This window comes from Saimiri boliviensis, chromosome 1 (assembly GCF_048565385.1).
Source record: "Saimiri boliviensis isolate mSaiBol1 chromosome 1, mSaiBol1.pri, whole genome shotgun sequence".
Classification (NCBI taxonomy): domain Eukaryota; kingdom Metazoa; phylum Chordata; class Mammalia; order Primates; family Cebidae; genus Saimiri; species Saimiri boliviensis.
The window spans coordinates 150,150,049-150,175,325 of record NC_133449.1 but is presented as its reverse complement, the minus strand read 5'-3'; the positions used below and the strand labels follow the sequence as shown (position 1 = coordinate 150,175,325).

The 25,277-nt window shown below is 44.9% G+C and overlaps 1 protein-coding gene across 1 annotated transcript in view; it reads left to right on the top strand.

Annotated features, from left to right (window-relative positions):
• Positions 1–25,277, top strand: part of LOC101040449 (golgin subfamily A member 2-like) — an 87,651-nt gene that overhangs the window by 31,846 nt on the left and 30,528 nt on the right. The gene's annotated exons all lie outside the window — the stretch shown is intronic.

Genomic DNA, 25,277 nt, shown 5'->3' with positions numbered 1-25,277 from the left:
CCCAGAATTATTGTCCATGAATTATTGTTACCAGTGTCTACATGGGGGAACGAGGGCTCCCTGGGGCTTCCTAGTTCACCATCTTGCTCATGTCCCTGTGTTTAATTTGTTCTTAGATTATCTATGTTGATTTATAAATTCTGGCTCATTCATTTTAATATCCCATTTAATCAGATAGTATACCATGATTTAGGTATCTCTTCCGTGGATGATAATGCAAGAACCACATTGATAATGCCAGATTTTAATTATTGCTGCACTCTGAGTGTGAGATGGTAGCCTTCACATAATGAGACAAGGTGAAGGAAGCTCCGGGTCACACTGACGGAGCTGACAGACCGAGAGGGGTCCTAGGCAGTTGGATTTCCTACTTTTAAGTGGCTGAGCTGTCAGAAACCTAGAGCCTCATAGTGTTGTTCCTCCAGGAAAGTGAGAGGAGAAATAGCCACTGGACTAGGTGAGAGCTGCATCAAATTTGAGAAGCACTGACTTCCTGCAGGACTGAAATGGAACTGTGTTCCTTCAGGTCACATGGTTCCACTCCTGTATGTGATTTTCAGTGCATGTTGCTCCTTTAGTATAAATCAATCTGTGTGTCAATTTCAGTGCATGCTGCTCTTTGAGTATAAATCAATCTTGTGTTTTAAGGTAGCCATCCCCAACCATTTTGGCACCAGTTTCACAGAAGACAATTTTTCCACGAACTGGGGATGAGAGTGGGGTCAAGGAATGGTTTTGGCATGAAACTGTTCTATCTCATATCATCAGTGTTACAAGGAACATGCATCCTAGATCCCTCACATGCACAGTTCACAACAGGGTTCAGGCTCCTGTGAGAATCTAATGCCACCAATGATCTGGGGGGGTGGGGGATGGGGCGGAGCTCACACTCACCTGCTGCTGTGCGGTCCCTTTCTTAATAGACCACGGACCAGTATTAGGCTGTGGTCTTAGGGTTAGGCATCCCTCTTTTAAGCTACTTTGTTAATATGCCCAATCTAGTCCCAGAGAATGCTGTGTTCATGCCAAGTTGTGTGTGCTCATAGCTGTAGACACGCTGTAGACACCCCATCCCTGGAGTCAAGGATCAGAATTCTCTCATACTGGAGGATTTCAGCAGAGTCTGAGGGGTGCAGAGCTGACGGTGTTGCATTTATGAGGAGCCAGGCCAGCACCTGGCCCAGCGATGGTCCTGTCATTTCCCAGGGAATGACGAGGCGTGAGGGCACAGGCCCCTGACTGCCCCCACCTAGCTACTCGGGAGGCTAAAACCTGGTGTGGGTGTACCCTTCAGGAGGCAGCTTGCTCTGCAGAGATGCTCACATGCTGCTGTCCTAGGCACGTCCTGCCCTCAAAGTCTCAGGTTACTAAATGATAAAATCGGTAGTTACTAAGTATATTTTCCTGCAGTTCTAACATACCCTTTCCTTTTTACTATTGGATTTTAGATCTAAAAATTGATTCACGTGAGGACAGTACCTCTGTTTTCTCATCGAGTTCTAAGAAATGAACCAAGGTGGATTTTCCTGTTCTCCCAGGGAGACCAAGAACCATACCGGGGCCCTGGCTTTCTTCCCTTCTCTTTTCTTCCTTTCTCATTTTTTTTCTTATTTTTGTGCCTTTCTTTCAACTTCAAAAGCAGTCTCTGCTTGATGGAGAAAACCTAGAATATCAACATGAGCAGAAACATCAAATTACCCAAAGAGCCACTCTTGAGAGGTAACCGGTAAGAGTGTGGCATTTGTCCTTCTGGCTTTCGAGGAACTGGTCTAAAACTGCGATGCTTCACGTTGGGCTGTGAAGCAGGTAAAAGTATTGATGACCCTTCATTGAACATTCGTATCGGTACTTCACAATGGCAGACTACACAGGCATATTTGCCTTTGGCATTTCTACATTTAACTGAATTGCAATTTATGTATTCATTTATTTATGTCAAGACAGGGTCTTGCTCTGTCACTCTGGCTAAGAAAAAAAAAGTGGTGTGATCACAGCTCACTGCAGCCTTGGCCTCCTGGGCCCAAGCAATCGTCTTGCCTTAGCCTCCCTTGTAACTAGGACTATAGGTGTGCACCACCACACCTGGCTACATTTAAAAATTTTTTTTTGGTAAAAAAGGATCTCACTGTGTTGCTCAGGCTGGTCTTGAACTCGGCCTTCAGCGAACCCCCAAAGCTTTACCGCAGCCCCTAAAGCACTGTGATGACAGGCGTGAGCCACTGTACCCAGCCACTTTATCGATGTATATAAAGAAGTAAATTCACAGCATCAAAGGAAACAGAGTTCCAGCAGAGACATCAGTCATTAGTAGACTAAAGATTTTGAGATTTCAACAATAAAGAAAATAGTAAGAATATAATCCTGCAAAAAACAGAGTAGTTAGGCCCATAGGGAGAAAGGAAGTTGGCTTCTTTTGGGAGGAGATGCCAGGCCAGGGGCACTGTGGGTGCACACTGGGGCACCCTGCCTCCTCCAAAATTGGAGGTAGCCTTCTGAGAGCTGACGTGCCCCGTCCGCTGCAGAGATATCTTCCCTCAGGAATCAGAGCACAGCCCACTTCACAGGACAGTGGAATCCAAAGAAATACAAAGCCGTGACATCGTTTATCTTCAGATTTTCTGAGTTATCAACAAATCCTTTTACACCTATGTGCTTACACGTGTCACACACTTAAACTTCAAGGTGAGAACCCCAGTCTCGTGACTTAAGACCTCAGCGTTTTCAAGTTCCAAACATCCAGGCTGCTTCCCTGATGAACGAACAGGGGTGTCCAGCCAGGTTGCTTCTCCTGGGGCCCACATAGTCCCATCATATGGTCCTGGCAGGCAGCCAGAGACTCTTCCTGCCCTGGGGTCTCCTAGTGAGAGGATCCTAAATACAATTAATTCCTTAATCTCTTTATTCCAGCACTTTCTGTCTACGTTATTGAAAGATGGGCATTCAAGATGCTCATTTTTAATGACTTGCTATTTTGCACCCATTTGGTCACAGCTCTGTTGGGTTTTATTGTCAGTGGGTAAAACACCTGCCTCTGGGCTGTGCAGATAAACTACAGAAAACGGCATGCTCCCTTTTCCTCAACCAGCGATGAGCCTAGGCAGGCAAGGGAATTAAAATGCACAACTTAATTGGATTTTCATCATGTCCTTCTGGCTGATAGAGGAGCTCCCCTCTCTTCATTATTGCATTCAAATGCCAGGTTTAATTCTGAGACTGCAGCTTGAAAGGTGAAAGGCATTTCGCAGTAAACAGTTCATTAAGAGACACTTCCAGCCTCTCCGCCTTCTCTGAGTGTGGAGAGAAGCTTTCTGTGTAAGGAGTTTTTTATTTAATTGAGAAGTGAGTGAATGTCTGGACTGTGCTGTGGGCCCGGGATCATTGCCACAGACACACCAGCGCTCCATCCTGTTTGCACAGGGGTTTCTGAGTGCAACCGATTCAGATGCCCAGGACCCAGGAGCCTTCCCCAGTGAGTCACTCTACGGCCACCCTGTGCATTGGGTGCTGTTGCCCCACTGAGAGAGGTGGAATCAGAGGCTGGGAGATGCATGAATGTGACTAGGATCACCTGGCTGGAAGTAGTAGAGGGGCACTCCACCCTGAGGCCGGCTAGTGGCCGGGTTCCTTTTCAATGAATGAATGAATGAATGAGTGTCCAGAAATGGGGACTCTCCTGCCTGAAGCGATGGTTGGGGTAAGCCCAGGGCTGGAGGCAGGGGGTTGCCTGGGAGGGCAGAAGGGGTAGGATCGGGGAAGGTGGGAGCCACAGTCCCTGATGTGCATCTGTACCCGTAGGGTCCTGGGAGGGAATAGGGAGGCGGGTGCCACGGCGGAACAAGACAGAAGCCCCTGTCCTGACCTGTCCTCAGACCTGGACCCCCTGCTCCTGACCCTACAACTGAGAAGATTTTGGATCTGAAGCCTCAGAACTGAGCTCTGGCTTGGAATATGGAATTTACCTCCAAAGGAAAGAGTGTGGCTCTGGGAGCATATGTCCCCACCCCTTCTGCAGACCCTGCAGGCCGAGGCTGACCCTGATCTGCACTCCAACACACAAACTCACCCACTCTCCTCCACACAAAATGTGAGGGCAGGTCTCCCTCCACTCAGGGGAAGGGGCCTCATAGGCCCTGGAGAAGTGCATCCTTAACCTCACGGCACCAAGTCAGCGCACCGCACATACACAGATACATGCACACACACATGCACACGCACACACACACAGCCGTACACATGCACATACCTACACCTGCATGTGTATATGTACACACACAGACATATACACTCATGTACACCCAGGCACATACATGTAGACACGTATGCACACAGAGACATACAAATATACACAGGCACATGCAGACACGTGTGCACATGCATACACAGAAAGTCATATATACATCTTGAATGTCCAGACACACATACAGACACATATAGTCACACCCACAGAGAAACACACACGCATGCACACCACCTTCTGTTTGCCGCCCACACTGCCTGCCCTGCCCTTTTATGTGAAAGGATGAAAGAAAACCTCAGTCTGGTACTGACAGCATTTAGCTAATTGTGCAAACTGCACACTCACCCGGAGCGAAGACATCTCTGCATTTTATCCTCAGATTAGGATGGATTCAAGTCATTCTGTGTTGAATTCATCCTGGAGTGTTGCAACTTGTGGGACGGGGCTCTAGGCCGGGCCTCACTCATCCTTCCCTCGGGCCTTGCCACCCTGTTCTCTGGTGGAGTTTCCCTTCCCACAAGAACAGAGCAACCACTGGGGGCGGGGAAACAGTTTTCCATATGGAAAATGGAATAGGATCCCCATTTCCCAACATACACAACGTCAGTCCCAGATGGATCAAGAACTTATGTAAGAGTTTTCCTTTAAAAGTTTCTGTTGAAAATGTAAGTGGACATTTTATGATCTCGGCGTAGGGAAGGATTTCTTAAATATGATGTAAGAAGCCCTAGCTGTGAAATAGGAGTCTGATAAAATTTGAGCGCTTTTTAAAAAAAACTGTTAGTCAAAAATAACCTCGAGGAAAATGAAAGAGAAGCTAAAAATGAGAAGATAACTCACCGCGACATAACAAACAAAGGGTGGGCCTCAGGAATATGTAAGGAATTTCTAGAAATCAGGAAGAATGGGAAAAAGACCCTGAGACATGAAGGGGCATTTCCCCCTGGAGAAACAGATGCGAAGTAAGGTTTGCCAACTCAGACACATGCAGATCAAGACCACAGTGAAACGCCATCTGGCTCACTCATTAGCCAGCCCTGGCCAGGGGTGAGAGGCCCAGGCGGCTGCCCAGCCTCACAGGCCCGTCCCAACGATCTCTGGCTTCCGGCACAAAGGGTTTTGGAGTCTTCCCATCCTGTGACAGAAGGGTTGCCCAGGGCTGCCCAGCAGGCGGGGTGAGTGACCCTGCCTGGGACCCTTCCTCCTCATGGGCTCCCTCCCTGTCCTTGGCTGCCCTTCCTGGGCAGTGGTTCAGCTGGAGACCAGCAGGTGGGTGAGTCACAGCTGCGGGTCTGAGCTGTGGGCGCCTGTGCTCCCCAACTGTGGGGGTGGAGAGGGCATGAGGAAGTGGTTCTGTGAGTCAGAGACCCTTGGGGTGTATGGTTTCCAGGACGATGACTCCCTCCATGGTCCTGACAGAAGTGGGGTTGTGACTTCTGCCCTGTGAGCCTCAGACACATGCAGACAGGCACACAGAAACACATGGAGACACATGGACGTTTACACAGAAACACAGACATGGAGAGACATGTGGGCGCACATATACACACGCAGACACAGACACACATGGACATAGACACAGGGACACACAAATATCTACATCAAGATGCACATATCCACACACACACATGCAGAAGTCCAGACACACGTGGACATAGACACACACACACATATCTACACTAAGACATGCATGTGCAGACATGCTCACACACACCTGAAGACACATGTGGACAGAGATACACATCCCGCAGAGGGATGAGGCGAGAGCCAAGTGCTACTGACTGGTACAGCTCCTCCGCTACCTCACTCCGCCCTGGTCCAAGTTTGCAGAGCAATGTTGCACTGAGATCCTAATACAGAAGGGACACTGTAAGTTTCTGGGGCAAAGAACTGCCTCTAGTAAATAGCAAGGGGCTTAAAAGACTACCACAGAAGAATGAGCCATGAGATTCTTGAAAATAAGTCTCATGTCTTATTCATTTTTGTTTTACCAGGCCTGGAACACAGAAGTCTCTAAAGACATGTCCCAGGAATGAATACTAACAATAGAGAAAACTATCTCCAGTGGCCACTTACGTACCTATTGTTTTCTGAAATAAGTCTTTATCCTATTTGTTCAGGGCATGTAATGGTTAATGCTAGATGAGAATAAATGGACACTCAGTTCATTTACTTATTTTCTCCCCAGTGTGACCTTAGAGAGGGAAGCACAAAACAGTAAGTGGAAGGGAATACTAAACACTGTATTTGCTATCACAGTCATGGTGTCAATTTCTGTACTACACAAAGGTACGTGGTGAAGGAAATGGAGGAGCCGTACTGCCTAGGTTACTGGATCTGCTACTTATTAGCTATGTTAGCTTGGACAGGGTACTTAGCTTCAGAAATCTGTTTCCTCCTCTATAAAAACAGGGATAATAACATGTGCCTCAGGGACTTGTGTGTAGAAAACACAATATAATATTCGCACCCTAGCAATGCTTCAGTAAAAGAGAGAGAGAGAGAGAGAAGGAGAGAGGATATGTGCATTTATGTACGAACAAGAATTGGACATAAATCAGAAGGATGTGAAAAGAAGTCAATATTCACTGGCTGGCCTCACAAAGTTCATATTACAAAAGAAAGCAGAAATGCTAACATCTCTCACTTTCTAATCTACAATGATGGAACTAATGACCGCTAATTTTTGTTTTCTCCCCGCTTGTAAAGCAGAATCCCCAGTTTTCAGAAAATGATGGAAGGGGTTCCTGCTTCAGGCTTAGAATACAGGTGGGAGAGGTACACCAAGTCAGAGATAGGTTTTGCTCTTACCTGAATAGTAGCTTCATTGGAGGAGAGCAACCTTTCTAAGTCATGATCTCGCACTCTCACAACAAGACGAAGCTGGCACACTTCTTTATCTTTCTCTTCCAGAGCAAAGAATTTTTCATCTATAGACCCCTGCAAGGAAAGGAAGACTCCTAAAGCTCTGTAAAATTCACTATCCTCATCACTCTTACTCAACAAGATGGCAGAATAGAAAACCAAATCCAAAGCAGCAAACTTAAGTAGACACAGATTTCTGCCTACTTTCATAGTAGGCAAAACAATGATACATACCTTCAGAGCAACATCTTTATCATGTATTCGCTGGCAAAGTTTCTCAAGCAACATTTCATTTGCTTCAAGGGCTTTATCTGAGTTAAACTGTAGGAGCGCCTCAGTAATCTGAAATTACTGAGACCAAAAAAATAGTTTCTTTTATTTCTTTATCCAGTATTAACTAAATTGCCAAGTAACTTGTTAGTCATTCCGGACAGAAAAAAACAAAAACATTTAAAAAAACCAAGATGCAGCTGGGCGGTGGCTCAGGCTGTAATCTCAGCACTTTTGGGGGCAGGGATCACGAGATCAGATGTGTTCGAGACCAGCCTGAGCAACACGGTGAAACCCCGTCTCTACTAAAAATACAAAAATTAGCTGGGCATGGTGGCGGGCACCTGTAATCCCAGCTACTCGGGCGGCTGAGGCAGGAGAATCACCTGAAACTGGGAGGCGGTAATTGCAGTGAGCCGAGACTGCGCCACTGTACTCCAGCCTGGCAACGGAGTGTGACTCCATCTCAAAAAAACAAAAAATAACAAGATGAAATCACTCTCCTCAAAAGTAACAAGTTTAGCAGAGACAATAGACATGGAAATTGTTAACTCTTCTGCAAGACACAACAGACATGACAAAGAATTAACTGTTCTGCGACACAGGCAGGTGTCAGTGAAGACCTCACAGAGGAGGCAACTTTTACAGGGAATCTTCATCAAAACACCAGGAGTTCCCAGGTGAACAAGGGAGAGGAAGGTATGTTAGAAAAAAAAAATTATGCACACTATGCATTCAATGAAAAAATTGTACATTCAGTGAAATGTAGTGGATTCCATGTGACTGAAGCTTAGAGTAGGCGGCAGAACCGATCAGTCTCTTCTTAATGCTCCAGTTTCCCTTAAAACTTTTATTCTATCATTAAACTCACTCTAGGCTTCTGTACCTTTTGCCTTCATCTATTAAACTGAGAGCAGTAGCCTAATCTTTTGCCTTCCCAGCACCGAGAAAAGCGTTTGACTCACAGAGGTGATTAATAACTATTTTCTGGATATTGTCTTTACAAAAGACTTCATAAAAGACGGCTTAAGTCAGGGCTGTATGTACTGTTTCTTACACTTGTTAGTAAGCATCTTCATTCACAAATCGTATTTTCTACTTATTTTAAATCCTCCTGATTCTCTCCTCTCAATTTTCTCCATGTAGCAGATACTCAACACAGGTGAATTACTATCTTCCAATGATAGAAACCCGCTTCAGACTTCTACCAGCCTAGTTTCCATCGAAATCGTGTAAACTCGCCTGAAGCGACTGCTCCCTGTGACTCGGACTCCGAGTGAGGCGCTGGATGTCTCGTTCTCATGGTGTACTTCGGCCCCCCGGCACGAACGCTGCCGGCTCTTACTCTGCAATTCTTCTCGCAGCGGCGGCGTCAGGGCGCTGAGCCGTCGGCGTCCGGGACGTTCTGCAGCGCGGTCGGCTTCGGGCGCGGTCGGCCCTGGCAGCAGTGGCGCTCTACGTTCAGGCTTACCCGTACCCAGCCAGCGTTTTGATGCGAGCTCCTTCGTCTGCGGCGACGGGACGTCGGAGGCGCGGATGGCGACGCCTTCGGAAAGTCTGCACGTCCGGGGCGTCGGCGGCGGTGTTGGCGGCGTCTGCGGGGCGGTTTGCGCGTCCGCGGTGCGTAGGTGGTGACCGGGCGTCGGCGGCGGTGGCGGCGCTCTACGTGGCTCTACGTAGAGGCTTACCGGTCCGTCCAGCCTGCCTTTCCAAAGTGAGTGCCATCATCTGAGGCTAGGGTGCCGCTGCGGCACAGTCGGCGGTGCCTTCGGGGAGGTCCGCAAGTCCCGGGCGTCTGCAGGGAGGTCAGCGCGTCGGCAGCGGCGGGCGGTGGAATCTGTGGTGCGTCTGCGGCGTTAGTGGCGTCTGCGGTGCGTCCGTGGGGTCGGCGGTGACTCGGCGGTGTCGGCGGCATCTGAGGTGCGTCGGCGGCGTCTGCGGTGCGTCGGTGGCGTCTGCGGTGCGTCGCGGCGTCTGCGGTGCGTCGGCGGCGCTGCGGTGCGTCGGCGGCGCTGCGGTGCGTCTGCGGTGCGTCGCGGCGTCTGCGGTGCGTGGCGGCGTCTGCGGTGCGTCTGTGGTGTGTCTGCGGTGCGACGGCGGCGTCTGCGGTGCGTCTGTGGTGTGTCGCAGCGTCTGCGGTGCGTCGGCGGCATCTGCGGTGCGTCGGCGGCTTCTGCGGTCCGCGCGTCAATGGCGCGGTCGATGTCGTCGGAAGACGCGCCGTGAGCTCGTTGGCAGCTACTGGGAGTCAGCGGCGCCGGCGGCGTGTCGGCGGTGTTTGCGGAGCGGTTGGAGCATAGGTGGCGCTCTAAGTTAGGGTTTTCTGGGACGTCCACGCGGCGTTTCCGAGGTGAGTGCCGCGGCGGGGCAGCGGCCGCCATCTGCACTGAAATCGAAGGTTTACTGGGACGTCAAGGTTTAGGGGGAAGTCCACGCAGACTTTTCTAGGCGAGGGCGCCGCGCGAATCCCGGAGGGCTGTGAGTCCGGACCGGCGGCTACAGCTGGGTGGATGTGCGCACGCGGGGCCTCCGGCTTTTGCGGTGCCAGCGGGGCGGGCGCGCCGGCCCCCTCTAGGGCTTAAGTTCCCTGCGTGGGACTCCTCGCCTGCCGCTGCCGCCCGCAGCCCTGCTCTCCTGGGCGCTGGGAAAGAAACTTGTGGGCAGGTCTTCCTGTGGCACCCCAGGGTTGGAGGGATGGAGCAGCTTTGCGGGCGCATCCTCTTAGGTCTGGTGGAGGACATGGACGCTTTGCCCCACCTTCGAGGCCGGGAATCGGTTCCCTCTGGGGACCTGAGGGGCGAGCGATCTCAAGCCCCAAATGTGCAAAGTGGCGGTCTTTATTGGCCTCCGGGATTCCACGCTTGGCGGTGTCTCCAGGCTGCTGGTGGGAAAGCCAGGTGTGCCAGGTCCAGGATGCACTGACGCAGCCTTTGTAGCCGGCACTGAATCGCCTCAGGACTGGCGGGGCAAGCCTCAAATTCACCGCGGCATTTCCAGTAGGTTGGATTGTGGTGGTGCTCTTTGCGCTCCGCAGAGTTGCTGTGGTTTCCGTGTGTCTGTCTGCCTTGGGAGCTTCTCAGTTGATCTCATTTGGCACCCTCGCACAGAAGAGTTAAGCAAGACTTTTGGAATGGTTTCCTCGCTGTTTTTCTGTCTCTCACTGGTAAAGCTGCTTTCAAAGGGAAGTTTTTTCTTGCAGTGCTATCTTTTCTTTGACTCCTGGTGCTTGAGGAAGTTAAAGAAAATCGATGTGCTGGTAGTTTTTCATCTTTGTTCTGAGCTGATATGCGTTAGTAGCTTTTTTTCGTTTTTCAATTTTATTGGTAAAACTTCGCTTGTAAATCAGAAGCTTTTTTCTATTCTAAAATGCTAGTTTTAAGATTTCTGAGAACTCTGTGTCAAAGAAATCTTTGAAAAGTTACTGAAGTCTACAGAAGCAGCTCACAATTTTAAATGTGCAGGTGGTCTGGGGACGGTGGATCACACCTGTAATCCCAGCACTTCTGGAGGCCAAGGTGAGCAGATCAGTTGAGCCCAGGAGCTCCAGACCAGCCTTGGCAACGTGGCAAAACCCCATGTCTACTAAAAAGACAAAAAATTAGTTGTGTGTGGTGGTGTGTGCCTGTAGTCCTAGCTACCCGACAGGCTGAGATGAGAGGATCACCACAGCCTGGGAGGTTGAGATTACAGTGAGCCATGATCATGCCCGTGCACTCAGGACTGGATGGCAGAGGGAGAGCCTGTCTCAAAAAACAAAAAACAAACAAACAAAAAGCAATACAGGTAATGAATTTACACTAAGTAAATTTCACCACAAATCAAGAAATAGAACATTGCTAGATTGGTGTACATACGTAGGAGTGGCATTGTTGGTTTTAGAGGTATATGAATGACAAAACTTTAGTATCAGATATTGTCGATCATTTTCCCAAAGTGGCTGTACCGTTTAGCAGGGAATATTCTGGTCAACCCACATCTTTGCTTATGCTTGTCAATTAAAAATTATTTTGCCATTCTAGTAGAGGTACAGTAATATCGGTGTGGTTTCATTATGCATTTTCCTGGTATTGAGATTGAATATTTTTTATTGCCATTTATAAGTCCTCTTTTGTGAAGTGCCTGTTAAATCTTTGTATCCTGTTTTCATTGAGAGGCTTGTTTTTCTGTTGATTTGTAATACTTGATTCTGGATTGTGTCCTTTCTAGGATATATATGTATAATATGTATTACATTTCTGTTTTTTTCAAATGGTAGCTTGCCTTTTCACTCTTAATGGTGTTTTTGCATGAATGGAGATTCTCCAATTTTTTTTCTTTTTGAGACAATCTCATTCTGTTGTTCACGCTCCAGTGCAGTGGCACAATCACAGCTCAGTGCAACTGCCACCTGTCCCAAGGCTCAAGTCATCTTCTTGCCTGAGTCCCCAAGTAGCTGGGACCTACAGGGAGCACCATTATGCTCAGCTGTTTTTTGTGTTTTTAGTAGAGATTGGGTTTTAACACGTTGCAGAGGCTGGTGTGGAATTCCTGGGATCAAGTGATACACCTGCCTCGGCCTCCCAAAGTGTAGGGATTACAGGCATGAGCCAGTGTACCCAGTCTGAGCTTCTTAATTTTAATGAAATTATACTTGATCAGTCTTTTCTTTTATGGCAGGCGTCCCCAAACTACGGCCCATGGGCTGCATGCGGCCCCCTGAGGCCATTTATCCGGCCCCTGCCGCACTTCAGGAAGGGGCACCTATTTCATTGGTGGTCAGTGAGAGGAGCACAGTATGTGGCAGCCCTCCAACGGTCTGAGGGACAGTGAACTGGCCCCCTGTGTAAAAAGTATGGGGACGCCTGCTTTATGGTGACTGCTTTTTGTGTCCTGTTAATCAATGCCTAATCTAAGAATATGAAAACTTAACCTCATAGCAATTTTATTTTAGTTTATGCTTTCCCCCACTGTCCCAGATAGGCTCTCACTCCATTTCTCAGGCTGGAGCGGGGTGACATAATCTCAGCTCAATGCAGCCTCCACCTCCTGGCTCAAACAATCCTCCCAACTCAGCCTGCTGAGTACCTGAGACCATAGTTGTATGGGGATTCAGCGTTTTCCCAGGTTGGTCTCAAACTCTTGGGTTCAAGTAGTCTGCCTGCTTCAGCCTCTCAAGAGTGCTGGGATTACGGGTGTGAGCCACCCCACCCAGCCGTGATTCACTTTTTACTACATGGATGTGACTGCTTGATCCAGCACAATGTATTGAAAAGACCGTCTTTGTTCTTGTGCACTGCGTAGCACTTTTCATCATCAATTGGATGGCTGCATGGTCATCTAATTGACGAAATCAGTGTGGGTCTGTTTCTGGACCAACCTGGGCAACATAGCAAGATCCAATCTCTACAATAAATAGTAAATAATGAAGAAATACATGAATTTTTTTAAGTGGGTAGAGCAGATGCAGTCATAGGTGGTAATTTATAAATGATTGTCAATTTCTTGGCTATATACAGGTGTTGGTAAGTGAGATCAGTTGGGAGTTCAGGCAAAATGTATTACTTGAATTCTGTGATGTTCAGAATGATTGCTAGACGTTCATTGTGGCTTCAATTAGATGTTATTTGCGCCTCACAGAGCTACAGGTTTTATTCTCTATTTGTTTGTCTTTAAAAATTTTTACAATCTTCCTGTTGAGGCAGTACCTCTTTTATAGTTAATTGTTTTTAAGTATACTTAATTACCAGGAAAATTTTATGGATCATATCTAACTGTTAAGCCACTCAAAGTAAAGGGCTAATGTGGTACAATGTAGACAATAGGATTTTACATCATAGTTACAGGAGTATATCGATTAAATTATTTCTTCTTTTTTGTTTTTTTCTTTTCTTGAGACAGGGCCTTGCTCTGTTGCCTAGGCTGGAGTACAGTGATGCAGTGGTATGATCATGGCTCACTGCAGCTTTGACCTTTCAGGCTCAAGCAGCCTCCCATCTCAGCCTTCTTAGTAGCTGTGACTGCAGGCATGCACCACCATGCCTGGCTAATTTTGTATCTTTTGTATGCAGGGTCTTCCTATGGTGCCCAGACTGGTTTCAAACTCCTGGGCTCAAGTGATCCTCCCACCTTGTCATCCCAAAGTGTTGGTGTTAGAGGTGTGGGCCATAGCACCTGGCCATTTTATTTTGAATCATTTTATATTTTTCTAATTTAGAATATTTACTAAGTCTATTTAATTTGTGAATATAATATTCATTATTATTATGATTGTTTAGTAGGTGTTTAATCTCATTGTAATATAAGCTCTTGGAAATTAGAGATCTTGTCTGTTATTTACTACTGTATTATCAGTACTTGACCCTGCCTGGTATGAAACAGATATTGAAGAAATAGTTGTTGAATGAATGAATGAACCACATTCAGAATTTCTCCCAAGTATCACAGCGTTCACCATCTAACAAAATAGCTTGTCTAGAGTAGAGTCACAGTTAACGTGCCATAAAGGAAATGTCAATGAAGATAGACCTTTGTATGTGCAGCTGCTAAGATTTGGGGGCTTTTGTTACTGCAGCATAAACTAGCAAAGCTCAGTGAGACAGCAGACAGAATATACATATCTAAATAGACCAGATAGACCAGTAGACGAGAAGGTCAATTTTGTGATATGCCATGATTTTTTTTTTTTTTTTTACAGACAGGGTCTTGCTATATTGTCCAGACTGGCTTCAAACTCCTGGGCTGAAGCAAACCTCCTGCCTCAGCCTCCAGAGGCCTGCTCTGTCACCCAGGCTGGAGTACAGTGGTGCGATCTCACGGCCGACTATTTTTTTTTCCCTTTTTTTTTTTTTTTGTATTTTTAGTAGAAACAGGATTTCATCATGTTGGCCAGGATGATCTCGATCTCCTGACCTTTTGATCCACCCACCTTGGCCTCCCAAAGTGCTGGGATTACAGACATGAGCCGCTGCGCCTGGCTTATTTTTTTTCCTCTTGTCTCTAAAGAAAAAATGAAAAATGGAAATTAAAACAAGAAGCAATACTAGCATCTGTCTTCTCTTTAGAAGTGTATATTATGATATTTTAATTTAGTTAATTCTGCATTTTTTTTTTTTTTTTTTGAGACAGGGTTTCGGCCGGGCATGGTAGCTTATGCCTGTAATCCCAGCACTTTGGGAGGCTGAGGCGGGCGGATCACGAGGTCAAGAAATCCATACCATCCTGGCAACATGGTGAAACCCTGTCTCTACTAATAAAATACAAAAATTAGCTGGGTGTGGTGGCGCGCACCTGTAGTCCCAGCTACTTGGCAGGCTTAGCCAGGAGAATTGCTTGAACCCAGGAAGCAGAGGTTGCAGTGAGCCGAGATCATGCCACTGCTCTCCAGCCTGGTGCTTGGCAACAAAGCAAGACTCTTGTCTTAAAAAAAAAAAAAAAAAGACAGGGTTTCACCATGTTGGTCAGGCTGGTCTTGAACTCCCAATCTCAGGTGATCTGCCTGCCTTGGCCTCCAAAGTGCTTGGATTACAGGCATAAGCTACCATGCCTGGCCTAAATCTGCATTTTAAAAGCACTGTAATACCGTGGTTACAGTATGGGCTCTCTACAGTGGAAAACTTAATATTCTGATTCAGGCTCTACCACTTTTCTTGTTCTGGGATTTTGGACAAGTTACTTAATAGTTGGAAATCTGTTTTCTCATATATAATATAGGGATAATAATAGTATCAGTCTTTAAGGGCTATTGAGAGAATTTGATAATCCATCTAAATCTTTGTGACTTATGGTTAGAACTTTTTTTTTAATTTTTTTTTTTTTTTTTTTAAATAAAGACGGGGTTTCACCATGTTGGTCAGGCTGGTCTTGAACTCCCGACCTCAGGTGATCTGCCCACCTTGGCCTCCAAAGTGATTGGATTACAGGCGTGAGCCACCACACCCAGGCTTGTGGTTAGAACTCTGTTCCCCGGGGCCGGGCCCAGTGGCTCACGCCTGTAATCCCAGCACTTTGGGAGGCCGAGGTGGGTGGATCACGAGGTCAAGAAATCGAGACCATCCTGGTCAACATGGTGGAACCCCATCTCTACTAAAAATAGAAAAAAATTAGCTGGGCATGGTGGCGCGTGCCTGTAATCCCAGCTACTCAGGAGGCTGAGGCAGGAGAATTGCCTGAACCCAAGAGGTGGAGGTTGCAGTGAGCGGAGATCGGCCATTGCACTCTAGCCTGGGTAACAAGAGTGAAACTCGGTCTCAAAAAAAAGAAAAAAAAAGAACTCTATACCCAGTAAACATTAGTTATTGTTAAGGTCTGGTGTTACTTAGAGCAGTGTGGTAAATTGTACACAGTGCTTTCAAGGACAGCCAGTTATTTGATCATATGAGACAGGCAGGTTGTTTTCCTTTTTTGGATGAGATAATGAATGGCACACAAGGGTTTTTTTTGTTGTTTTTTTTTTGAGACAGAGTCTTGCTCTGTCACCCAGGCTGAAGTGCAGTGGCACAGTCTCTGCTTGTTGCAACCTCCGCCTCACCGGTTCAAGCAATTCTCCTGCCTTAGCCTCCTGAGTAGCTGGGATTATAGCTGCCTGACACCAGGCCTGGCTAATTTTTGTATTTTTAGTAGAGATGGCGTTTTACCATGTTGGCCAGATTGGCATTGAACTCTGACCTCATGATTTACCCGCCTCAGGCTCCCAAAGTGCTGGGATTACAAGCATGAGCCACTGCACCCTGTCTTTTTGTTGTTGTTGTTGTTGTTGTTGCTGAGACAGAATCTTGCTCTGTTGCCTAGGCCGGAGTGTAGTGGTGCCATCTCAGCCCGCTGCAGCCTCTGCCTCCCAGGTTTAAACCATTCTTCTGCTTCAGCCTCCCAAGTAGCTGGGACTACAGGTGCACGTTACCACATCCGGCTAATTACTTTGTATTTTTAGTAGAGATGGGTGTCACCATTTGGCCAGGCTGATTTTGAACTCCTGACCTCAGGTAATCTACCCACCTTGGCCTCCCCAAAGTGCTGGAGTTACAGGCATGAGCCACCGTGCCTGGACTGGCACAGGTGTTTTTTACTTTCCTGAGTCAGAGTTCTGCTGTGGCAGATGTGGCAGAACTGGGTCTTCAATGTAGGATCACTGGTGCTTCATCGAGAACTTGTATTCTTTTTTTTTTTTGAGACGGAGTTTCACTCTTGTTACCCAGGCCGGAGTGCAGTGGCACAATCTCGGCGCACCACAACCTCCGCCTCCTGGGTCCAGGCAATTCTCCTGCCTCAGCCTCCTGAGTAGCTGGGACTATATGGTGTAGCTACTACTACACCATGCCCAGCCAATGATTTATCTTTAGTAAACAAATTAAATTTACTGTCTTCTCTCTGAAGGAACTTGGTATTTAGAAGAAAAGATTTAATTGGAAGACCACTGAAGGTAGAAATGTTCAGTCATTTGAATGTGTGAACTCATTTTTTTTTTTTTTTTTTTTTTTTCTGAGACAGAATCTCCCTCTGTCACCCAGGCTGGAGTAGAGTGGTGTGATCTTGGCTCACCGCCTCCTGTGTTCAAGTGATTCTCCTGCCTCAGCCTCCCAAGTAGCTAGGATTACATGTGCACACCACCATGCCTGGCTATCTTTTGTATCTTTTAGTGGAGACACAGTTTCACCATGTTGGCCAGGCTGATCTCAAACTCCTGGCTTCAAGTAATCTGCCTCAAGTAACTCCCTTGGTTCCCAAATCGCTGTGATTATAGGCATGAGCCATTAGGCCCGGCCTGAATGTGTGAACTTCTAAATTATATGTCAAATTTTATTTATTAGGAAGTGTGAAGTATAGAATTTCTTATGGCTAAGACCTGTAGAAGGTATCATTAAAACATTTAAAGACATAAGATACCCATAGTTTCTCTGCACTTTTGAAGGAAAGCATCAAAAATAAAAAACTAAAGTGAAACTTACTTTTTACAACAATTTAGTTCCTAGAGATAGAGCAAATAAATAGGCACTATGAAAGAAAAGAGAGTAGAGTCAACTAAATTTGAATGCACTGTAAATACTTACAAAAAGATAATGTGTAGCTGGGGATGTTGGCTCACGCCTATAATCCCAGCACTTTGGGAGGCCAAACAAGCAGATCTCAGGAGTTCGAGACCAGCCTGGCCAACATGGTGAAACGAAACTGTCTCTACTAAAAATACAAAAATTAACTGGACTTGATGTCTCGTGCCTATAGTCTCAGCCACACAGGAGGCTGAGGCAGGAGAATCTCTTGAACCTAGGAGGCAGAGGTTGCAGTGAGCTGAGATCATGCCACTGCACTCCAGCCTGGATGACAGAGCTAGAGTCTGTCTCAAAAAAAAAGAAAGAAAGAAAGAAAGAAAGAAAGAAACATGTGAATCAGGTCTGATTGGAATCACTACTTGTGCTGCCTTCCTGTTTGTATTGTTCAGCTGCTGTAAGAATGATCCAAGCTGCTGCTGGGTGAGGTGACTCAAACGCCTGTAATCCTAGCACTTTGGGAAGCTGAGGTGGGAGGATTCCTGAGACCAGTGTGGGTAACATAGTGAGAGACTGTCTTTATTTAAAATAAATAAATAAATAAAGGATGATCTAGGTGGGTCGGGATGACTCATGTCTGTAATCCCAGCACATTGGGAAGCGGAGGTAGGAGGATCTCTTGAGCGCAGGAGTTTGAGACCAGCCTGGGAAACATAGGGAAACCTCATCACTACAGAAAAATTTAAAAATTAGCCAGGTGTGATGGTGCACACTTGCAGTCCTAACTACTTGGGAGGCTGAGGTGGGATGATTGCTTGAACCTAGGAGGTCCAGGCTGCAGTGAGCTGTGATCACAGCACTGCACTCCAGCCTGGGTAACAGTGAAACCCTGTTTAAAAAAGAGAAAAGAAAGAGAGACAGGATTTTGCTCTCACCCAGGCATAGCTCTTGCTATGATCGTGCAGTGGCATGATCATAGCAAAGTGTAACCATGATGTCCCAGGCTCAAAGGATTCTCTTGCCTCAGCCTCCCTAGTAGCTGTTACTACAGGTGTGTGCCACCACGTCTGGCTACTTTTCAAAGTTTTGTAGAGATAGGGTGGGATCACAGGCTTGAACCACACCTGGCCTCATTTTATTATTATTATTATTTGATTTGGAGTCTTGCTTTGTCACCCAGGCTGGAGTGCAGTGGTATGATCTCAGCTCATTGCAACCTCCACCTCCCAGGTTCAAGCAGTTCTCCTGCTTCAGCCTCCAGAGTAGCTGGGATTATAGGCACTATCACTACGCCTGGGTAATTTTTGTATTTTTAGTGGAGATGGGGTTTTGCCATGTTGGCCAGGTTGGTTTAGAACTCCTGACTTCAAGTGATCTGCCCACCTTGGCCTCCCAAAATGCTGAGATTATAGGCATAAGCCACCACGCTTGGCCCTCATCTTTTTAAATATATACATTTTATTTAGTTTTTGAGTAGATTGTGCTTGGACATGGTTTAAATTTTTTTTTTTTTTTTTTTTTTTTGAGATGGAGTTTTGCTATTGTTACCCAGGCTGGAGTGCAATGGTGTGATCTCGGCTCACCGCAACCTCTGCCTCCTGGGTTCAGGCAATTCTCCTGCCTCAGCCTCCTGAGTAGCTGGGATTACAGGCACGCCCCACCATGACCAGCTAAATTTTTTTTTTTTTTGTATTTTTAGTAGAGACGGGGTTTCACCATGTTGACCAAGATGATCTCGATCTCTTGACCTTGTGATCCACCTGCCTTGGCTTCCCAAAGTGCTGGGATTACAGGCTTGAGCCACCACGCCCGGCCAGTTTAAAATTTTAAAGATTACTTATAGTTTATCTTCTTGTGCTGTTTCCCGTTCATTTTCTTTCTTTTTAAAATTTTTTTTTTTTTTTTTTTTTTTAATTGAGACAAGGTCTTGCTTTGTTGTCTAGGCTGGTCTGGAACTCCTGGTCTCAAGTGATCCTCCTGCCTCAGCCTCCCAAAATGTTGGGGTTACCCGTGTGAGCCATTACACCCAGCCCCAGTTCATCTTCTCTCCCCAGAAGTGATCAATATTAGCAGTTTTTTGTGTCCTACAGATATTTATATGCATATGGAAATTCCTATAACACTTTTTGCTTATGAATTATCATATTATTTGTTTCATATACTGAATATATATACAGTATGGTTTCTGAATTTTATTCTTTTCCTTAACGTTCCATTTTTTTTGTTTGGTTTTATTTTGTGTGTGTGTGTGTGTGTGAAATGGTCTGGCTGTGTCACCCAGGCTGGGGTGCAGTGGTATGATATCAGCTCACTGCATCCTCTGCCTTCCAGGCTTAAGTGATCCTCCCACTTTTGGGGCTATAGGTGTGTGCCATCATGCCAGGCTAGTTTTTGTATTTTTTGTAGAAATGGGGTTTTGTCATGTTGCTCAGGCTGGTCTCAAACTCCTGAGCTCAAGCAATCTGCCCACCTCGGCCTCCCAAAGTGCTGGGATTATGGATGTAGGCCACTGCACCTGGCCTAAAATTTCTGTTTTCATGCATCAGGTTGCTATGCATCTTTAGGCTTGTGTTAGGTATGTCCTTCTGTGCAATATGCATCGTGGTGGTAATAGCAGACCTGCTGGCCTTTTCATCTTTAATAGAAAAAAAAAATGTGGGGCCTATGAGTGATGGATTTTACACAGTGCATTTTCAGCATCTGTTAAGGTTATATACTTTTTTCTTTTATTATCTGGTAACATAAAAATTGCTTTGATAGATCTCCCTATGTTAAACCAAATCTTTGCATTCCTGGCAGAAGCCTATAATGTGAGAGCTATCTTTATTGTGAAGTTTTATGGTTCTTTTTTGAGACGAAATCTGGCTCTCTCACCCAGGCTGGAGTGCAGTGGTGCAGTCTTGGCTCACAGTAACTTCTGCCTCCTAGGTTCAAGTGATTCTTCTGTCTCAGCCTCCCCGGTAGCTGGCATTACAGGCAGGCACCACTACGCCTGGCTAATTTTTGTATTTTTTTTAGTAGAGACAGGGTTTTGTCACATTGGCCAGGCTGGTCTTGAACAGCTGACCTCTGGTAATCCACCCACCTTGGCCTCCCAAAGTGTTGGGATTATAGGCGTGAGCCACCGTGCCCAGCCTTTTTTTTTTTTCTTTCTTTTTTTTTTTTTTTAGGGGATAACTTAAAAAAAATTGTTTTATTTGACAACTCTTCTTGTGTTTAAGTCTCCATTTCTTTAATTTTCAGCAATCACTGGCATTTCTGTATTTTTGAGATGGAGTTTCACTTTGTCACCCAGGCTGGAGTGCAATGGCGTGATCTCAGCTCACTGCAACTTCTGCCTCCCGGGTTCAAGCAGTTCTCTTGCCTCAGCCTTCTGAGTAGTTCAGATTACAGGTGGCCCCCACCATACCTGGATAATTTTTGTATTTTTAGGAGAGATAGGGTTTCGCCATGTTGATCAGACTGGTCTCGATCTCCTGACCTCAGGTGATCCGCCCACCTTGGCCTCCCAAAGTGCTAGGATTACAGATAATGAGCCACTGTGCCTGGCCTGCAATCACTAGTATTTTTAAAAGTAAATTTTTAAAGTTCCTTGGTTTTTAATCTTTTGTCTGCCCTCTAAATGTTAATATTCTTGAGACTTCAATATAATTCATTCATTTCTCATAGATATTTATTAAGTTAGTGCTTTGTGCTATGTACAGTGCTAGGAACTAGGTGAATAAAATAGACGTGATCCCTGTCTTCAGGGAACTTACCTCCCTATTGCTAGATGTTTTTTCCTTTCAGTCTGACTTCACCACTACTTATAGTCATTTTTGAGGTGGGAGAGGGGAACCAAACTCATCATCTCACCCCATTGCTTAAAGATCTCTATTGACTCTTTTATGTTTATAGGATCATGTCTGGAATTTGGAGTGCAGCACACAAGGGCCTTCCCAGTCTGGTTCGGTCTTCCTGTTCACACATCTCCCACCCTTCTCCGTCAGACACATTGGACACACTAGCTATGTGATTGATATCCCCAATAAGCCCAGGTCTTTCATGACTCTCATTTGACACATTTTGTTTTCTCTGACTAGAATATTTTCTCTGCCTGACAAATTCCTACTCATCCTTTAAGGCACTCCTAAAAATTTTTTTATATCCATGGAGAGAGTTTGAATCCCATAGTATTCTGTTAATAGATCTGTCTTGAACTTATTATATTATATGGTAAAGACCTATTTATATGTCTGTCTCCATCATTAAATGATTGTAAACTGCTTGGAAGAGGGTCTTTATGTCTCCATGCATGTCTTCTCACTTGACCTTAGCCAAAAAGCCAAGAAGTGATCTATGTTGTGTCTTCTCAACAGTGCTATACTGATTAGCACAGAATGGGCCCTCAGCAAATATTTGTTGTGAATGTTTGACTGACTATAAAGCTGGATGCCTGAAACAGCTGTACCATTCTCTTGCCTTGAAGGGGTTACTACTGCTGCTAGTCATGGAAGGTCTCTGAACTAAAACAACATATACTGGCCTAATCCTTTCTTCTCCCCTTCCCTTAAGTTTTTCTTTAAATGTGTATATGTGTGTATGTGTGTATGTGTGTGTAGTGGTTGTGGGGATATATACTTATAAAACTGTGTATTAGTATGTTTCCATTGGCTTTAATTTTTAAATCATTAAAAACATGAAAACAGCTGCATAGGATGATGGGATTATGACTGGACTTTTACTTTTTTGCACATTTTTGTTATTACATTGTTTTATAATATAAAATCAGAAAATGTACTTAAAACCTTTTTCCCCCAAATGCAGTAAGATCCTATTTAAGAAAGCATTATCATTTTTAAAATCACATTTTAAGAAAAGGCAATATTTTCCTGGTAAGTGGAAAATATTTGAGATAAACCAGTAAATATTAACTCAAAGGGATTGGATTTCTTTCCTTTTTTGGTACATTAGCAAAGTGCTTATGGACAAATTGTAGTTTGAGTTTGAAAATTCATCAAATGTTGCAAGCACTCAGAGATTTCATCACCACCAGGCCTGCTTTACAAGAGCTTCTGAAAGAACCACTACACATATGAAAGGAACAAACAGTATCAGCCTTTCTAAAAAAATTATCAAAAAGAGCATCAATATAATGAAGAATTTACATCAACTAATGGACAAAATAGCCAGCTAATGGCAGTATTAAACCACATATATTATTATTAATTCTAAATTTAAATTGACTAAATCCCCCAATCCAAAGACAGGCAATTTGAATAAAAAACTAAAACCCATCAGTATGCTGCATCCAGATCCATCTCACATTCAAGGATACACAAAGACTCCAAACAAGGGATGGAGAAAGATTTACCAACCAAACAGAGAGCTAAAATAAATAAATAAAAAGCAGAAGTTACAATTAAGCAATAAAGATCAAAAGAAGCAAAGAAGGACATTATATAATAATAAAAGGATCAATGCAACAACAAGAAGAGCTAAAGATCCTAAATATATACGCACCCAATACAGGAATACGCAGACATACAAGACTTATAAAGAGACTTAGACTCCCACATAATAATATTGGGAGACTTCAACATTAATATTAGACAGATCAATGAGACAGAAAATTAACGATATTCAGGACTTGAACTCAGATCTGGAACAAATAAATGTAATTAATATTTATAGAACTCTCCATTTTAAATATACAAAATATACACTCTTATCAGTACCACATCATATCAACCTAGAAGTTTAAAAGAAATCTTGGTTGGCTCCTTGTTTGCTATTCTCTTCCCTCATTTTCTTTCATGTCTCCATTATTAAGGACAATTATAGGCATACCCATATTTAGACTGCATTCTAGCCCGGGCAATAAAGCAATACCCCCATCCTCTCTCCCTCTTCCTCTTTCTCTTTCTTCCTCTTCTTTAAAAAAAAAAAAAAAAAAAGTGAGATATGTAATATGATGTCAAATATGTAAAATAGAATCTCTGTAGAGAAAAAAGTAAAAAAAAAAAAAGAAAATTCATCAAATGTCTTGCTGCCTTATAGCAAACCTAGTGTGTCATGCTCAGATTCTGTCTCCTGGCAGATTTATATGATCTGAAGGGATCAATCGATATAAAAAGACAGTAATTCACAGTGAAGGAGAGAGGGGAAACAGTCCTGAGAGGATGGTAGTTCATTAGCGCATCCATCACTGAAATAATGGAGAAATGGCATATTTGCCGAAATACAAATGTATCTTCAAATTTGGTAAAAGCCAGACATTGCGTCCTATGGTGACTCACTTTCCATATTTAGGTCCTCATTGCAGGATGACTGACTGCATTTTTTCATGGTGTTTGTTCTGCAAGCAGTTGTTTCTTTATTGTAATGAGACCTCTTCGTAGTTAGTCTGTGCTGTTAAAAGGGGAGCTTGTGCTCAGAATGGCAGTGTTCACCTCTGAAGCTACCAGCATAGTCTGAAAGTAGGGACAAAAAGATTTAGAAATGGGAACTGATGTCTAAATACTTCTGGCCTCAGCTTTTTCTTTATAGCCACAGAGCCCTGAATGAGGAGAAATTGGTTCTTTAAAGAGTGTTTTCAGCTGAATGCTTAATTTCTTCTCTCTCTCTCTCTCTCTCTCTCTCTCTCTCTTTCTCTCTCTCAGTTTCTCTCTTTCTTTCTTTTTCTTCCTGCTCTTGTCACCCACACTGAAGTGCAATGGCGTGATCTCAGCTCACTGCAACCTCTGCCTGCTGGGTTCAAGCGATTCTCCCACATCAGCCTCCTGAGTAGTGAGGATTACAGGCGTGAGCCAGCACGCTTGGCTAAATTTTGTATTTTTAGTAGAGACGAGGTTTCACTCTCTTGGCCAGGCTGGTCTAAAACTCCTGACCTCAGGTGATCCACCCACCTTGGCCTTCCAAAGTGCTGGGATTATAGGTGTGAACCATTGCACCTGGCCTTTTTTTTTTTTTTTTTTTTTTTTGAGACAGAGTCTCACTCGGTCACCCAGGCTGGAGTGCAGTAGTGTGCTCTCTCTGCAGCCTTGATCTCCTAGGCTCAAGCAGTCCTTCTCCCTCAGCCCTGGAGTAGCTGGGACCACAAGCATGTGCCACCATGCATGGCTAATTTTTAAAATTTTTTTTGTAGAGATGGGGTCTCTCCATGTCACTCAGGCTGGTCTTGAACTCCTGGGCTCAAGCAGTTCTCCTACCTTGGCCTTCCAAAGTGCTGGAATTACAGATACTCATGCCTCCATGCCTGGCCTGAACACATATTTCTGGTTTAAATGTGTGCTTTTGTATAAAATGGATTAGGGAGATAGTATTGGTAACAGGCTACAGGGAAGCAACAGAGGTCAAAGAATTCTAACAACCCCTATCTCTGTTGAAAGAAGTTTTCGTGTGAAATGACTGGAGTGAATTAAAAAGAGAATGAACGAACATTCATCCATTCAGAGACTACCATGTGCTGGGTATGGTAGTGCCTGCTCTTCCATCCGTTTCTCATTCAAGATGAGGTAATTGAGGCCCAGAGAGGTTAAATGACTTGCCCAAATACCACACAGTAGTGAATAACAGGATGGATTCATTTTTTATAATTCCCAAAACCACACTAAACTTTGTCCTTTGTGGTTAGGTGACTGACATCTCAGGAGACAGAAGTTTTTTGTTGATTTTAAGAGCAGGTATAGCTTACATGTCTGGTTCTTCACTCTTTCCTAGGTTGTCTTGGGACACAGGATTTCAGGTATTACCTGTGAACTGAGAGTGTCAGGACATTATTCTTGACCTTGAGTGGCTAGCTCCTTGCCCAAAGCTCATCTCAAAATTATAGCTGCTCTTGGGAGTTTGATGTAACATGGAGACTGTGTTGTTGGTTTTATTTTCTCTGATACCATTATTTCAACACTAGTGAATGGTGTCCAGAGCATACCCTGCTTAATTGACAACTTTCTCAGCTGTTTTGT